The sequence below is a fragment of the Anopheles gambiae genome, chromosome X, assembly GCF_943734735.2.
Source record: "Anopheles gambiae chromosome X, idAnoGambNW_F1_1, whole genome shotgun sequence".
Lineage (NCBI taxonomy): Eukaryota > Metazoa > Arthropoda > Insecta > Diptera > Culicidae > Anopheles > Anopheles gambiae.
Window position 1 is genome coordinate 8,574,203 of NC_064600.1, and position 12,389 is coordinate 8,586,591.

The following is a 12,389-nucleotide window of genomic DNA, read 5'->3' on the forward strand; positions in this document are numbered from 1 at the left end:
CACGCACTGGCCGAAAATTGACTTCGGTCTGTACGGTGAGGGTTTGGGGTCAAGAGTGCCGGGCGGCAGCGTGTAGGCTGCTTAAAGGCTGCCTGTGTGTTTTTGTGCCCGGGCATCGATTTAGCAATGGAAGGGCAAAATGTTGCAGCAGAGCGATCTTTGCCGGTTTCAAGACACTTTTAGATCCTACTTTTAGCTTTGAAGAACTGTAAATGCTCGATTTCTTGTTTTTATAATAAGAATCATGTGGCGCATCACACCAATAAACACTTCCGCTTGCTAGCTGCCTGAAGCGGTGCCATTTTATTTCCAAACCTCCGCCAGCGATCGGAAGCTATCGAGCTCAAACAATTATTATCAGGCAAAAGCATAAAAGATAAATAAACCCCGTTTTGGCATTGTTTTTTTTAACCAATCTCTCCCTCAGCATAAAACGCTCAAACGCACTACAAAACGCCAACGGAACGGTAGGGCGGTAGCGAAGCACAAAACAAGCAACGATAAAACAAAACAAAACATTACTCCATTCACGGCCTCATTCACGGCAGCAACCAGTAAAGTGTTCTCTCCTAATTTCGATTGACTATTAACTTCTTTTCCGCCTTCCCATCGAGCGGCACTCTGCCCGGCGCGGGCATCGGGGTGGAAAAGCGGGCTCAAAATGTTCAACAAATCGCGCAGGAAAGCGAAAGGCGAACACACATACACAACCCTGAAGCTCCATCTCTCTCTCTATATCTCTCTCTCTCTCTCGTTCGTTGCGATTTTTCCGAAATGCTTCACTCGCACACCGGGCGTCCTGTGGTTGCGCAAAGGACGAACAAGTACCGCCCCGTCCTTGCACGCTGCCAAGCGGTGGTGGAAATTTGCAGCACGCCGCTGCGAGGCCACGCCCATGCCACGCCGATGCTCCAATCGCGACGCTCTGCCCGAGTTATTAATTAATGCCGCGAGCAGTTGCCATGTTTCTCTTTCGCTCGTTAGCGGCTGCCGCTACCGCCCGTATATCCTTACATACACACACACACACACAGTTGCAGGCAGGTTTAGTCCGAGAGCGGCAAACTCAATTTGCTGTGAATCAAATGCGTGTAATCGTTTAAAGCTTCATAACGAGCCGCGGTAATCGAGAGGGAAGATGGGAAGAACGCACGAACGGTGGAGTGTCACTGACAGAGCAGAAAGGGAAAGAGAGAGAGAGAGAGAGAGAATAGAGAGATAGAGAGAAAGAGGGACAACTTTTCCCTGAGATTGCATACAATCAATTCACGTCCGTGGTGGACTTCTGTATGTGTGTGTGTGTGTGTGTTAGGGAGTATTTTACCGGTCGCTTAATTTGTGGTAAATGTTTTCTCCCTTCTCGGCCGCTTTTCTGCACCTCCTCCACCCTCCTTCGCTCCCTCGCTCGTGCGATGTGAAGGAATTTCAAAGAAAATACATTTTACAGGCCTCCATTTTATCTTCCCTCAGGTCCTCGCGGCAACCCGCCCCGCCCGTTCGCTGTGGGCGCGGGTCTGATCAAAATTAATTTAGTAAGCCCAATTTGCTAAATTATTCACCATTGCGGTTGGGACTCTAGTGTGTGTGTGTGTGTGCGTGGCCCTTTTACCGCCCGTACCGGGCCCAGCAATTCGCTAATTAATCCGTTAGACAAATAGACGACCAACAGCAACCGTGGCGTGGCGTGGCGCGGAAGGGCGCTGCCAGTACAAATTGGAAGGGTCCTAATCTAGGAAAGCACTGGCAGCGACCGGCAAAGGACACGGTGGATTTGGGGAGGGGGCTCGCGTACTGCCGCGTCGTGCTTGGTTTTAATTGCCGAAGGTCCTTTGGAAGAGATTTAATTGACGGAACGTTTTCGGTTTTAGCGTTTTCGTTGTTGTTATTATTATTGTTATTATTAACATTTTTCGCATCTCTCTCTCTCTTTCTCTCTCTTTCTCTCTCTTTCTTTACGCTCGTATTAATTATAGTGCGGGCTTTCTGTCTTGGCGAACAATTAATGAGCTACAATAGCGTCTTGGGCGAGCAAAGCGTCTCATTTGCATTCCTGGCTTTATTTATTTTTTTTATTTTATGCCCCAATGCAATTGTCTCGTTATGGATTGCTAGTGTGTGGCGTTTGGAACGGCTCGGCAGTAGCATCGATTGCTTTGATTCGTTTTGACACTGTCAGATGGATATCAATTCCCAGCCAAGTGTACATAGTGAAGTACAAATCAAATAAATCCTCTCTAATCAATTTGTTTATAGAAAACAGCTCCCTTATGATATTGTAGGTATTTGTACCTTAGAATAATCTTACTTTTACACTACCGAATTGTTCATTTATGAGATGACATAGTCAAGTTACGGTTTTGTTTTTCTGGACCGTTCCTCCTAAATTAAAATCAAAATATTCAAGTTATAATCAAACGTTTGTAATGACAGGTACAAGGGTGCATGGGATGGTCCAAATCAGAGATGTCAAACTGGCGTGGTCGTTCGGTGTGGCCTGCGACCGCTTGAGCCCAACATTATTTTGTATTTCTGCTTCTACAGTACATGTCAGTCAATTCTGGACAACTTTGCGGATTTTTCTACTAATTGCCAGACCATCCGTCGTCATAAAAGCTTATCGGGTTTTCGCCCTTCCTTCGCTCTATACATGGATGCACACAATAAAGAAACGAATTCCAAAAACTTTTCAAGACATAGAAGAAAAACCCATAAGTGTGTATTTTGTCCAAAACGAGCATTCAATTCCGTATATTTTGGTTTTGTTAAATGGTTCCAAAATAATGATAATTCTCTTTAACTTATTATCAACCCTATCCAATGAATAAGATTTGTTGAACAATGTTGCAAGGAAACATTGACGTTTTAGCTTCAAACTCATAAAAAAATATAAATGTCTGGAACGTACCATCCCATACTGTAATGCAGTTTTGGAACATTCTTTTTAAGGAATGCATCACTGGTACATGGTGATCGAAATTGCAATGTCGGCGAGAAAAAGGACTTTGGAAAATTTACAATATTGCAAAATCTATAGGAATCAAAACCGCAAGCTCTGACACTTTGTTGGCATATTGTTTTTGGAAAGTAACAGGTCGAACCCTTTTTAAGGCATGTGTTCCATCAGAAGTTTCAGCACAACACGTGTTACTTTTGATAGGATGCTACAAACGATTTCAAAGGCTTCCATCAGGCAACATCATGGGGATTATACAGACTACAGGTAGGCTTATGACTATGATTTTGGTCGCTGTAATAAATTAAGATTTCTATGAAGCAGTCCCAGAAGAAGACTGAACTGGACGAACCGACCTGTAGTAATGTATGGACGTTGGAGAGGTATCAACAACAAAAAAATCGCTGTTTCTAACGTACATAAATGACAAAAGGATACCAAACTATCTACATAAAATTATCTCTTATGCCTTGGATAAACTAATCAGTTATTTCCATTATTTTTGCGTACTAAAACTTGTTTTGTTGGCACAAAACTATACAAATTTTGAAAATAACAGAAGCACAAGGTCAATCAAAAATAATCTACTACAAATGGCTGTTTGTAATACGCCGCTTAGATTTTATAATATGTGTGTTGTATTGAAGATTTCACTGTTGTTACTGCTACCCCAATATGAAATGAAAGGAAATGCCAACGATCTGATTTTTGTTTGAATGTAAAAAAATGAGTTTGACATCGCTGGTTAATATGAACAATTAATAAGAACTGTAGTATAGAGGTAATAGATGTTTTGTAATTCACTTCTGCCTCCATTGCCAAATTGTTAACTTGTTGTTATTCATACAATGTTTTAACAGCTGTAATAAACGTAGCTATCCATAAAAAAACATTAAAACAGGATTTTGTTTCATATTATTTTAATAATTATTTGCAGTAAATAATTCATTTTCATTGCAGAATTTGATTCTGTCGATCGTCGGCTGTAACAGCTGCCATTATGATGAAATTGACTGTCATCAAGGTGTTCAAATAGGACTGTGTTAAAATCAGACAAACTGTTCTTATATGAATGGCTGTTTAATTAATCCACTTGGCGATTTTTTGTAATACAATAAGAAAATGAATTCCTGATTGAGGACTAGGACAAACCACGATCCTACTCATATCAGCGACGGCTGTCATTTTTTTTTTCCTTTGTCAACATAGTCATGGATTAAACTTTTTCCTGTTGATGGCTCATTGAAGGGGTTTTATCCGTAAATTTAGCAAAATTCTTTCCAAAATCTCCAATGAAGCCTACATCCCGAGAGCAGCCTTTCCTATCAGGAATCAACTCAAACTCGATTTGCTTCATCACAACATCACATCTCATCTCCCGACCTCCGTTTGAGCCTCCTACCTCGAATCCTCCCAAAAAAGCCTGAAAAAAAAAACATACCCCAAAACTGAAGAAATTGTTGCGTACCACACTTGTCTGACCTGCGCACGAAACCGTTCGGGGGCAGCCGCTTTCGCCATTTAAATTTCGGGAGACAATGTGCCCGTTCTGTCCGTGCCCGCGTTACAGCACCTTCGCCGGCCTGTGCCGCCTAGAGCAGGGCGAATGACGGGGTTTGGCTCTTTCTTCGCCCCTGGCAGATTGGTATTATCGTCCCGAGCGCGCGCGCGCCCGCTCGTCTTGCCGCCTGTCGCCCTTTTTTCATCGCCACCATTACTTACTTTTCCACAAAGCAATTTAGCCGAGATTCAAATTAAGATAAACGTATAAGGATATTAAAACATAATATGATATTTTTCGCAGATAAACCCCGACTCACCGCGCCCGGTTGCGAACGGTGGTCCGGTGCTGACAAACTGGAGTGCCGGGACGTGCTACGCTTAGACGGTAGGGCACGTGACTGTCGGGCTTAGTGGATGATACAGGGATAAAGAGTGAACAAGAGAGCATTCGAGGGAGATCGAAACAGAGAGTGTTTGTGTGTGAGGCAAGCGTGAAAAAAAGGATACAATGAAAGTGATGCTCACAGTGGGAACATGGGGTTCAAAGCGATGAGGAAGAAATATTTAATAGAAAAAAGGGGAAAAGTCATGTTTCATTCAATGTTTTTCTTCCCATTTTTGTAAAAATAACCATTAGATTTGTTATTGTTTAGCATAATATTGTTTGATGACTAAAATTTGTTGGCTAAAAGTGTTCATACAGCTTTTCTCTGAGTTACGCGACACTCGAGTTACGTGAATATTTATGTTTGATTGTTCGTACGTCAAATCAGTTCAATTTTCTCCATCAATTGTCAAAAGAAAATTATTTTGCAAAAATTTCTAGACGTTTTAAATAATAAAAAATAGATAAATTACCGAATTTTCTACACAAATTGCACCAAATAAGTAATATATTACACAAATGAAATAAATTTAATCAAAAATCATTATTAATCAAGTATTTTTTGGCAGTAAAACGTCATATTCGACTTACACGAATGTCTCTGGAACACATTATTCCCGTAACTTGGGGAAAAACTGTGCTTAAAAATTTATTAAATATAATAAGGAAAGAATATTTTTGCCAAGCTGAATTGAAGCAAGAGGAACATTCCGCCCACAGTGCCAGTGTGGCTGATCCGGTGCCGCACTGGACCGGGGCAGATGAACAGCATACTTGACACAGACACTTGGCTTTGCCGCGCGCACCATGCCCGTGGGTTTTTGGTCCCCTGGTATGTGTGTGTGTGTCCCCGGGACGATACCGCAGGACCTTTCTTTCAAAGCCCAAGCAGAATCCGGCACGAGAGCTCGTTTATTCAATTTAAGAAGGCAGGACCGGGCGAAGGGTCCCTTTCGCAGTGCGAGAAAGTCTCATCCACGGGTTTGTGCACACACAAACACACACACAGACACATACAGAAAGAGACAACCCTCAAGGCTCCGATTACGGGTGTACCGTTTCCCGTTTGGTCTGGGCCGCTTGTTTCACAATTTATGATGCACTCGCTCGCTTGTTTGTTTTATTTTTATCGATTTCTGGATGATGATGATGATGATGACGATGGTGATGATGAAGGTCCCGGTCCAGCCTCTCGTAGCGTTTTGCATACCGGTGGGCCGCCCGGTGAGTGGCACCCTGTGGCTGCGAGGGAAGTGTGTGTGTGTGTGTGTTGTGCGCGATAAATAAGCATTTCCCGTAATTATGTCTAAACAAAGCTACAGTGCAGTTGAGGTCCTGCTGCGAGGAGGAGGAATAATCGGTTTGTTTGTTACGATTTTTCTTTCGCCGCTTGTTTTAGTAGTCTTTGTTTTGATGCTTTCAAGTGTCATTTTTTTTTCATCATTCAATACGTTTATTCACATTATACGTTTTTGTTTGATGTTTCAATTTGTTATTACTGTTGCCTTTAGTAGCTTTTCTTTTGCAGTGCTATGTTACTTGTTTTTTTTTTCATTTTTTCAATTATCGATTTTAACTGTAAATAATTTTAAAAAAATAGACCACATGGTTTACACATAGTTTCATATAAATGAATTGAATTGAATGAATTTTATTATTATTATTATTATTTATTTAATTCAACGGCCACAGTGGCCTAATTGAAGATAAAAAAGCAAGCGTTCTATCATTGAAATTTACAGGATTTACAAGTTAAATAAAGACGTTCCACTACTACAACTTTTTTTTTACAAAAATGATGATAATACTTAAATAGCCAAAATTGCTTAAGCAGCCAATTTTGGCAAGCTACAGATCGTTGCTTGAATTTGCCTTTTGCAGTAGATAAACGGCAGCAAAGTTCCAGGTGGTCCTTCTAAAAAGCGCCTAAGCAGCTTCCTTAAGCTACGGTGCTGGGGATTATTTTTCTTTGTGTATTATTTTCAAGCAAGCGTCATCGATGAAATAAACAACAGGATTGCTTTTGTTTGTGTACATGTGTATATTTTTAAATGCTTTATAGTAATAAATTACACGAAATGTGTAACAATTTATTGTACAATCACAATCACTTCCCTCAAAATCCCTTCTTCAAGGAACTAATCTAACTTGTGCAAAAGCAATGAGATGATTGACCGCGTCAGTCTTTGACACTTTGACAAGAGCCATCTTGTACAGATGCCCAGCATTAAAAAGCTTCGGTACGCTTTCTTAACAAGCCTTCAAGTTCCATCATGAGCCATACACAGTTAAAAAGCGCCATAGTTCCGCAAAGTATTTTCATATTTCTTAATCAGCCACAGAGTACGACATCGGAATGATTTTTGTTAAACAGCCTCAAAACAGCTATCGAGTTCGAGATGGTTATTTGGGTAGTTATGCGTAACACTACATAGGCCATGGCAGGTGTCGAAGTCTATCTTTGAACTGCGCTGAAGAAATTCCAAAGTCAAATGCATCGGAGCTAGCATTGAACTCCGCCGACATACGAATCGTTGGGTCTGACCGACCGGCACTGGATCTAAACTGAGGTATCCGCAGAATATTTCTAGTCCTAAGCGGGCGAGATGGTGCATTATTATATTTTTGCATGTGTTTTAACAATCTACACAAAACTTACTGACTGCGTGGCTTTATCACATGATTCTGCACACATGTTCTATTGTTGGAATCCGTCATCTAGTGGGATTTTTTTAAATTTTTTACAAACTTTTCGTCAAAGCTTATTAACGGTCATCTCAATCTGCTTAAGCAGCTAACAAGTATCGTATGAGCTACCATGAGCACCTTAAGCAGCTTGAGGCATTGTTTAGGCCTTTCTACTATTTGTTCATCGTCATGTCAGTAAAACTGCGTGTGTTTAATAAAAAAGTCCTAAAAATGAGCTAACAAAACAATATTTACTTGAGCAAAGGGATAATAACTTTCCTTCTTTTAACGAAAAAATAATCCTAATTACACTTCAACACCATCCGAGTTTGGTTCGCATTTGGATAAAACAGACCGGCAAGCAAGATTAGCTTCTACCCGCGCGTTTATTTAGGACGCTTCGGGACCACTTGACCACAGCAAGAGCGCGTTTTGCGAATTAAACCGCGCCTGGCCAGTGGTTTCCTTTTGTTTTTTTGGTGGGGATTGAAGAGTTTGAGATTTGAAGAGTTTTCTTCAAGCTCGTGCTGCAAGCCAGATCGATGAGGTGTTTGACGCGTGTAGGCAATTGGCAAGCCGACACCGGGCTCGAAATTGCTGTAATACCTCCCCACCCCCGGCAAAAAAGGATCCCGACACCCAGCATTGAACGCGCGTGGGCCGAGGGCGACGAAAAAACGCGCAAAGTCCCCTACTTTGTTGCGCATGTTGCCACCTTTTCGCCCCAACGGGCTATTGCTTTGGCTGAATGTTAAGAAAGCGGAGGTCGATTCGACCCGCTTTGGTGGTCTCGGTGACACTTCCGCTCGCGTTCAGTCCCCCTCCTTCTCCTCCTCTTTGTAAGCATTTGCTTCACACATGTGAGAGCTCCTCATTAGGCCCGCGGTTCGGAGCTGTGAACCATTTATTAAAAACAAATTGGACATACTAATTAAATTTTATCATCGTGCCTGCATCACCGCGTCGGCAGATTCCTTTGCACGCACCGTTGCAGTGTCGGGGTAGGGGCTAGACGATGCGGTAGGACGCGGTACCGCTTTCACGCTTCACTGGCTGCGACATCTCGCAGTGGAAAACCCTCGCCCCCTTTCACCGCTTTCCACCTTTCGGTCTGCTTGTCTTTCTCCTTTCGCCCTTCTTGTCATGTGTGTAGCACACACTTTGGCAACGGCACCATCATCAGGCTCGTCATCTTCGCGAGACACTGATACAACGAGCTAACAAACAACCTCATCAACGGGGAAACGCTCGCTGCGAGTGTGTGGAGAATTGCCGCTCGCCCAGCGCTAACGATCGGCCCGGTTTTGCCGAGCGTTGATTGCCTCGAGAACTCATTTCGCCGCCCTGCCCCCGCCCCACCCCCGAAACACAGTGGGAAACTGTGCAGCGGGGGGGGGGGAGCAACAACGGAACGGACGAGGGGAAGTCGAAAAACATGACGACACTTTATTACGCGCAGGCAATGATTTCTTTAATGACTTTCAACTGTAACGCGTTTAAATTTATCATCCGGTTAATATTGCTTTCCCTTTCCTCATTTCGGCGTGCGTGTGTGTGTGTGGCTTTTTCCGCTTTGTGACTGATACACTTACCGTGTAGCAGCCTAAAGGTAGGCAAAACGGTGTGTATGTTTAACTCAAGTGCGACGAGCTGGAGGAAAAGTATAAAATTACGGAAAGTAAACTTGTAAGCTGTTTTGTTGTTTATTTTAGTAATCAACTTGTTCATTTGGCCCCGTTACGCCTTTTTAAATACCCTTTAACTGCTTGGTGTACACCAAAAGAAACAGATCTCAAATTCCAGTTGATGAACTAAAGCCTAACGATTATATGACCTGTAACAGATCCTGAATTCATACTACGATTGTGGAACTTGTATTTCTATTTTTATTGGTTTTATGACTGGTTCTGTACCAGATCAATGTCAATCAATGTCGGTCCTGGGATTGGGATTGCTCTCCAGGAACTTTGTGCAGATACCTTTTTGGACCCATAACTGTTCCTTAAGCCATGTTGTTCCTGAAACTGGTACAGAGCTCATATCGGTTCTGGAACTAATTCAGAACTCATTTCGGTATTTGAACTGATTCCGAAACTATTTCAGAACTGGAACTGATCTGAAATCCATACTGGTCCAAAATCTGGTACAGAACCCATATCGGTCCTAAAACTGATTCCGGTTCCATTTCGGTCCTGGAACTAATGCCGATCCCATATCCGTCCTGGAACAGATCTCCAGCCCATACCGGTCCTAGAACCTAGTTTGGCCCTGGAACTGATACAGAACCCATACCGGTCCTAGATCCGATAGAGAACTCATATAGGCCCTGGAACTAATTCCGAACCTATGTCATTCTTCCAACTGCTCCCGAACCTATTTCAGCCCTGGAACAGATGCCAAAGTCCATACCGGTTCTTGAACTGATTCCGAACTCATACCGGTTCTGGAAACGGTTTCGAATCCATATTTTTCCTGAAGCTAATTCCACACCCATATCCGTCCTGGAACTGATTCTATGTCCATACTGGTCTTTGAACTTATACTGATTCCAGAACTGACACAGAACCCATATCGGTCTAAATACTAATTCCGGTTCCAAACCGGTCCTGGAACTGGTCCCGAACTCATATCCCTCGTGGACCAGAACCTGAGTCAATACCGATCCTAGAACCTACTTTAGTTCTGGAACTGATACAGAACCCATACCGGTCATAGATCCAATAGAGAACTTATATAGGCCCTGGAACTAATAACGAACCTATTACGGTCTTTGAACTGATACCGAACCTATTTCAGCCCTGGAACAGATGCCAAAGTCCATAACAGTCCTTGAACTGATCCCGAACCCATACCGGTCATGAAGCTAATCTTAAGTCCATTCCGGTGCTTAAACTGATTCCGGTTCCATATCAGTTCTAGAAATGATACCTAACCCATACCGGTTCTGAAAATGGCTTCGAATCCATATTCTTCCTGAAGCTAATTCTGGACCCATATCCGTCATGGTACTGATTATATGTCCACACTGGTCTTATAATTTCTACTGATTCCAGAACTGATTCAGAATCCATATTGGTCCTGGGACTGATTACGAATCCATTTCGGTCCTTGAAATCATTCCGAATCCATTGAGATCCTTGAACTAATACAGAACCTATTTTAGTCCTGGAACTATTACAGAACCCTTCAATAAGCTGGAAACGGTTCAGCATCCATATATGTCCTGGCACTTATGCTGGACCCATATCCGTCCTGGATCTGATCTAAAGTGCATATTGATTGTTTAACTGATACAGAACCTAAATGGATCCTGGAACTAGTTCAGAAATCCATCTTGATCCTTGAGATAACTCTGAACTTATTTCAGCGCCGAGAACTGAGTCTAAGTCCACACCGGTGCTAGAATCTATACCGCACCTGCTAACTTGTATTGGTTCTGAAACTTCTCGCTTTATTAAACTGATCCAATTACTGTATCTAGATCAGACTTAGTAATGGAACAGATCACAAATCCTTCCCGCGCCAGGTACATTACCTACTCCGATCATGCAATTGGGTCAAGGAATCGATCAAATTCTTCAATTTCGAATCTCCAATTCTTCCATCGAATTATGGCCTGAAACCTGTCCGGGTCGTCTGTTCCTTTTCCAGTCCTTATCCTTGTCTCTGTTCATCGTTTACCGCCTTTGATCTTCTCATTTCCTTCCCAGTGTCGATATGAAGAGTACCATTATTTAGAGAATCCTGTCTCGGAACCTAACTCCAGTGTCCTATCATGTCCCATCTCGTTGACACCAAGTGTTGTCTCACTTTGCATGTCTTTTTTATCAACAAAGCGGAAGCAAACATACTTAAAAGTTAGAATTCAGAGATTCGTTTTACACAAAGAGCCAAAAGAGCCAACCGAACCAGCAGTATATTAAAAGAATATCTCAGCATCCTGCGCTACTTTCCCTCGAGAAAGCAAGCGATCGTAAACGCCTTGCGTACTGAAACACTCTCCCCACTATCCTCGCACCCCGTACGCCCAACCCGAGCGCAGCAATCCGAGAAAGCGAGAAAAGAATCATCAAACACGAGTGCCAACCGTAGCTTAACTAATGAGCTCGCACAACCGTAAAGTAACGCCCCGGCGAGGCCTGTCGTACCGCCGCGGCCGGGGACCATAATAAATAAATGAGTTGCTTAATGATGTCACCGTAAAGGCAACCGAGCGCCGGTGGCACACTACTACTGCTGCTACACAAACACACAGACACTTTATTGCTTCCGATTCGGGTTGCGGCGTGCCGCCGCCGCTTCTAATCAGATTCCGATTGTTCCGATTTTTCCCGTTCACCGAGCTGGGTGGGCTGACGAGGGGAGGGGATGTTTTTGTCGCTGGCGTGGCCACTGACACCACTTCCGGCGGCCACCGCTTCGTCAAGGGTAATAATTTTTGAGGGGATTGAGCTGTATTCGGTGCGCGGGTGCTACACCGACAGTTGACAGCTTGTTTTTTTTTCCCCCAATAGCTTTCTCCTGCTTTCCGGAGGGTGAAAGGTGGAACAAAATGGATTCTTTATTTCGGGAGTGCATGTGTACGTGTGCTTCGTTTCGGAGAGGGTGTGTGAGGGAATTTCCATTCGATACGGTTATCGTCCGACAGCACTGCACACTGACAGCAATCAGATTCCTGAAAAGCCGTGGCAATTTTGAAATATTCAACAACTTTTCATTAAATGAATGCAATGATTCCCGTTAAACTAGGGCAAAGCATTTATTATGGATTTATTATGGCAAACTGTCTTGCAATAACGTCACTGTACCGATAATAACCGCCGAAATGTATGCAATTCGTCATGGTTTATACATTTACCG